Source organism: Hevea brasiliensis, chromosome 6 (genome assembly GCF_030052815.1).
Source record: "Hevea brasiliensis isolate MT/VB/25A 57/8 chromosome 6, ASM3005281v1, whole genome shotgun sequence".
In the NCBI taxonomy this organism is placed as follows: Eukaryota; Viridiplantae; Streptophyta; class Magnoliopsida; order Malpighiales; family Euphorbiaceae; genus Hevea; species Hevea brasiliensis.
Window position 1 is genome coordinate 26,459,253 of NC_079498.1, and position 6,607 is coordinate 26,465,859.

Consider the following 6,607-nt stretch of genomic DNA (forward strand, 5'->3'; position numbering starts at 1 on the left):
GAGAGTAGCACAACATGACCTAGAAGCATTACACATTTCCGAGGATTTAACCCAAAATCGATTAGAGTGAAGAAAGAGAATCCATATAGCCGACCCCAAATTTTTGGGATAAAGGCTTGGTTGAATTGAGTTGAGTTGAGTATTTTGACCTAGAAATTATTATACATGATATTTGATATGTGGGAAAACCATGACTTAAAAATGAGATAGAGTGCTTAGAAATTTTAACGAATTTTTGTAAATAGGGTTTCGGAATCGGTATCAAGAGTTTAGAATAACTTTGTTTATAAAATTAACTAATTATATAAGGAGCCTAGTTTTATCACCTAGAAGACGATAAATCTACTAGATAAGGAAGTAGCTAAACTTAGCTACAGATTTGGGTTATGTGCATTTGCATATGCATATTCATGTTAAATGTATAGCATTTTAATTAAATTCTATTGTCAGGCTATTTTAATTTTGGACAATGAAATTTAATTGGAATTTAAATTTCAGTTGATCTAAAAAAAAAAGTGCAATTAATTAAGTGTCCTTATTAACTGTGTGGATTATTATAGGTGAAATATGAATAAATTTTAAAGGAAACTACGTCCGAATTCTTATAGAATTCAAATACTTAAAGTTGGATGAACTATATTAATTCGAATATAAGAATAAACTAAGGAATTATAGAAAAAATATTTTTTTTTTTGTCAAAGATAAGAACACACGCACCCGAGTTAGTGACAAGACTGAACTGCTGTTAAAACCATGGCAATTTTAAGAAAGTCCTTAATCCTATACAACCCATGCACACACACTCTCACCACATGATGTGAGATCCCGAAGGACCAGCCCCTAGGCATGCCCAACACACTCGCGGACCTCAACCAGGGCCACATTGTGGACACTCGCCCTTCCCTTGTTTTCACTCAAGTGGCTTTTTCTTTTTGTCAAAGATAAGAACACACGCACCCAGGTTAGTGATAAGACTGGACCGCTGTTAAAACCATGACAATTTTAACAGAGTTCTTAGTCCTATATAACCCACTCACACACACTCTCACCACACGATGTGGGAACCCGAAGGACCATAGAAAATATGTTTGCTAAAACAAGATAGTTAATGTGAATAGTGGCATATGGTATATGGGTGTTAAGGAGGGAGAGTGAGAGAGAGAAAGGGATAGAGGGAGAGAGGTGGGTCTATGGATAATTTTTTAGAGAAAGAGGTGGGTGGAGGGGTTTGTATAAATCATTGGATGATAGTAGGTAGGAGGAAAGGGAGAAGGGGAGAGATTGATTGGTGTAGGGATTTTTTTTTTAAAGCGGTGAGTGGAGGGACATTTTTAATTTTAAATAAATAAAATTCATGTATTTTCACAAATAAATTTTATAAATACAAAAAAATATGGAGGGACAGAGAGGGGAAAATTATTTTTTTTATTATACTAAATATTATAAAGGGAAAATTACAAAAAAGTACCTTGTAGTTCCACTTATTTTCACTTCAGGGTCTGTGGTTCACTTTGTGACAAAGTGGTAGCCTGTGATTTCGCATCGTTATCAAAACGCAACTTTCTGTCTCTCTTCTATTAGTTGCTATCAACGTGGACAATAATGGCTGATGTGGACGATATTTAGGGGTTAACGTGGATTAAAATAATATTATTTAACAAATTTATTTTATTTATAAATGAGTAAAAAATTAAGAAAAAAAACAAATATATAAACACACTTGTACTGCTAATGGCTAAAATCCCCAATTCATCATTCTTTCCTCCTTTCAGTAGGAACTCTAAATCCCAAATTGCAAAGAATGAGCTCCAAATTTCATGCACGATCACAGTCAGGCAAGAGGATTCGAGGTTGGAGTAACATTGTGAGGTGTAAATGCATGCTTCCAGCACTGGTGAAAACAACCATGACAGAAGGGAATCAAGGATAAAGGTTCAATGGTTGTGGTCAATTTCAACATCCAGAAAGGTGTAATTTCTTTAGATGGATAGATGAGGAGAAGTGTAGATGTTATGCCAAGAATGGTTTCTGGAATTCAGGAGTGTGAAGATGAAATTGTTGAAGCTTGTGCAAGGGAGGTAGAATTGGTGTATGAAATGAAGAAAATAAAAGAGCTTAATAGTCATATGGAGAGGGCATTACATGCATATGCTGAGGAAATTGAAACTTTTACGAAATTTTAAGCAACTCAAAGGATGTGTAAGGGATACTTAAAGAGCATGTGCATTTGGTTTGGAATGTTCTCTATTTTCTTACTAGGTTTAGTCATTATAATTGTATTGAGTGATTGGGAATTGGGAAGTAAAAATGAGAATGAGAATTTGTATTTGTCGTGAACATGTTCTGTGTAACTGAGAATTGTAAGGTGGGTAGTAGTAGATGTTAAGTATGTGAAAAAATGGATTCTGCTAAGTCTTTATTGACTATGTAGCATATGTAATGAACTTTTGTTTAATTAATGAAGATTATGTTGTATAATTCTTATGTGTTTGTTTATTGGATTGCATTGAATGTTGTTGCAACATGTTTGTTGAATGAGTTCTTGAGTGAAGTTTAGCATAAAATGGCTTCAATTAAGTGATGGTCTGTAAATAATTAGATGGTATGCAATTAAGTGCAATTGATGCAATTAAGTAAATAAGGTAGAGTTAAATTCTACAGATTTTCTTCCATATACTAAGTGACATTATGAGACAGAATTGAACACAGCAATAGACAAATGGTTAAAATGCAAGTATGTAATATTGAAATACTGTAAACATGAAAAAACATAATAACTTCATTCATAAATATAACCATCAAGAGCTATTTAGCTATTTACATCATCAACATAACAAGTCCCAAAAAAATCATCTGCAAAAGAATATCCAAAAAGCAATAGGCTTACTATTTTTATCGTCAACATATTAAGACATAAAAAGCTTTAGAAAGCTGCAAATTTTTCTTTCCTATTATACAACACAATAATTAAAACATTCACCTAACTAATTTCCCCAAAAGTCAGCTATTTATCAATAAAAAGTTATGTGCCTAATTTGTTATTGTTTAGATGGACTTGTAGTAAGATGTGGAGTTGCAGGAGTAGATTTTGCAGTAGCATATGGAGTTGCAACAGCAGGATAAAGACTTGCAAGAGTGGGTTGTGCAGCAGCTAATTATTTTCTTAGTGCGAGGCCGAGTATAATTTTCTTCTACAAAATTAAAAACAATTAATTCACCTTACATAAACAACCAAGTGTGATTAAACAACACATTTTATATGAACTTGCCCTTGCTGTCAACTTTGTGATTCTTTCATTCATTGGAATTGGGAATTTCTTTGGTTGTGTCTCAAATGGGATGTCACTGTTGCTTGGCTGAGACTATGTATAAGGCTGAGACTATGTATAAGGCTAGGACTGAGTATTGCTTGCACGCTCTTGAGTGTCATATAGGACATTAGGGGTTGGCTGTTAATGCATGTGTCCTCAAGTATACGGGTTGTATCAAGTAATAGAGTGATAAGTCAAGTATCGTTCCTACGAGGATTTACTATTTGAATACCAAACTATGAATGAAGCGATTATTTGGGCTAATGATTGATGAATAAATGGTAAATGTAAATGAGCAAAGTAAATTAATGAATCTAATTAGAATGGGTAAAGAGCAAGCAAATAAATTCTAAATCTAGATGTAATTGAACTAAATTAGTAATGGGTAATTTAAATCAAAGTCTAATTATGATAAAAATGATTCCATAGTTGGGTGTTTATGCATAAATTAATTGGGATTTATCTTGGGTATTCCAATTTTAAGGGAAAATAGAGTTTGAAGGTAATTAATTCTAAATTCCTTTGATATCTTTTTCAAGTAAACGAAAGTGTGATCTAAAATAACCAAACCTACTTTTGTATGATTTTGATTACTTTAAAACCTATTAAGTTTTGTAAACAATCATTAATTCCTCTTAAAACCCTAGTTTATTTCTAAATCTAGGTAAATTTAAGTTCCAATCCTTGATATCAATGATCTTTACCTTTCGGTACTTCAATCAAAGATTAACACAATACCCAATGGGTACCAACATTAGGCAAGTAAATCAAGCACACAAGGAAAGAATCAAAACTCATATTTATATAAAATATTGAAATAACCAGTCTAAATTCACAAATTAATCCAAAATATATTTCCCAACTCTAAAATCTAGAGAGTTTACTCGCTCATGTTGGTATTTACAAGAGAAATTGATGGAAAAGTAAAGAAAAACATGATAAGAGGACTAAAAATAGAAAAATCCAGGTAGAGGGACCAAAAACTCTTAGTCTTGGAGCTTCCAAAAATGGTTGTAGCTGCTCCTCTTCTGCAGAACTGATGGCGTCCTCCTCCCTTTTCTTTCTCTGTAATTTTTCTTTCCTTTTTGTTTCTTATTGTTTTTTCCTCTTACTTCTTGTGGCAAAAACTAGAAAATGATGCTTTTATATGGTCCCAAAAGTTACCCTACAAATAAATAAGAGCCAAGGAGTGGATTGGAAATGAGGTGTAAAAATATCCATGTCAGCAGAGTTATCCACATTTTGGGCATTCTACTTAGGGTACTGCTTACCCTAAGCAACATTTTTAGCAATTTCCGGCCTCTGCATGCATTGTCTACTTAAGGTTAAGCAGACCCTCAGCAAGTCTCGGCAGGTTTAGGATAAAAGGATTTTTTTTGCTCATGCTTGACTTTCAGCTTGACCTGAGTTGCACCTTAAGCACTGCAGCTTACCCTAAGCAGGATCTCAAGCAGGACCCTAAGCAAATCTTGGCGGGTTTTGGGATGAAAGCTTGAATGTATTGGATTTAAGATGTGCTTAACTTGCGGCTTGCCCAGGCTGAAGGTTAACTAATATGACATACCCTGAGCAACATCATAAGTAAAGACTCAAGCAAATTTCTTTCAAGGCTTGATTTCTTTGACTTTCCTCCATGCTTAAGGGACTCCAAATTTCTTCAAATCAATTCCTAATACACTCATTGGCCCTCAATTTGCCACAAAAACCTATCAAAAATAATAAAATTACAAAAATCAAACATAAAGTAACTAAAGTTTACAAATAAGCTAAAATAAAGCTAAAAACATAAAATATACTAAAATATAAGGGCAAAATGGATGCAAAGCTACCTTAAAATGCTTATATGAAATGAGTGCAACAAATTCCCCCAAACTCAAAACTTTGCTTGTCCTCAAGCAAATTAAAAATAATTAATGCAATTGGGGTACCTTCTCTTAAATTCATGAAAACTACTTATTCAAACTCTCAAGCTTACCTTTAGCCACCAACAAACCATATACCCACTTTTAAGGTACAAAGAATTTAATCCTTACCAAAGTTATTACCTCTTAGCCTTGGGTCAATTATCCATATCATTAAGCCCAAACCAATCAATCACAAAGAATAATCATGCTTAAATAGACTCTAGAGCAATCCGTAAACTAAAGTGTCTCAAATAATGATGGAAGTAAATGAATGGATGAATGATATCCCAATCCCATAAGTAATTCTCCTATTTCAATCTCCACTAATGTAGCAAAACACCATCAAAAGATCAAAAGGACTTTCAAGGGTTGTAATGGGGCTAAGGGGGTGATGATGTGGCTAACAAGGAAAGGATAAAGGTAACAAAACATGAGAATAATCAAATTATTAAAAGATCAAGACACAATTTTTTTTTTATTTCTTTTTTTTTTTTTTAAGAATCAAATGGGAGAAGGAACTTTACAACTATTCACAAATGTTAACATATGATTTTAAAGCTTTTGGAGGGACTACATAAATAACATTGACTTTGAATTATAATTGTCCCTTTTAATTCACCCTCAAACTCATTTATTTATATACTTGGGTGGTGGATTACTTTACATACCATAATTGAATTTGCTAGGATTTTTACTTTAGTCACTTCTCCCAACTAATTATTATATATTCTTTTTTCTTTTTTCTTCTTCTTTTTTTTTTTTTAGTGTATCTATCACTCAAAGAATTATTCTCATGAAGGGTAGGTAAGTGTTTGGGTTTATGGCTAGGCATTAATGTGGGTTCTAAAAAAATAAAAGGGATAAATGTAGGCTCAAAGTAGTTTCAAAGGGACATTTTAAAGTGAGGTTGGCTAAGGCTAAAATATGGGTTTAAAATTCAAAGAATGCCTAGATCATTTCTTTCTCAAGTGCATGCTATGATTTCGCCTTGAAAGGTTTAAGAGGATTGTTCTAGGATTGGTGATACATCAATTAGCTACTTCTTACCCTAGAGTTTTCTCTAGGCACTCAAACTCAATGCAATTGATTGGGTTGCCCTTGGCTAAAAGGATATAAATTAAAGCAAGAATCTAATAACCTTGCACCTATCCAGAACTTTCAATCTATCAAACCCTTCTAAAAGTAAGCTCAATTACTCTTCAAAACAATTATCAATCCTCTAAGGACAAGGTAAACTTTCATTTTTATGATATGCATGATCCTAAAATGAATGCATAAATAAAATTAAAACTAAGTTTAATCTATATGAAAATTATATACAAGTGTATGTGTATGAATATAGACATATGTATGGTATAAGTGTATGTGTATGGATTAACTATGAATGAATGA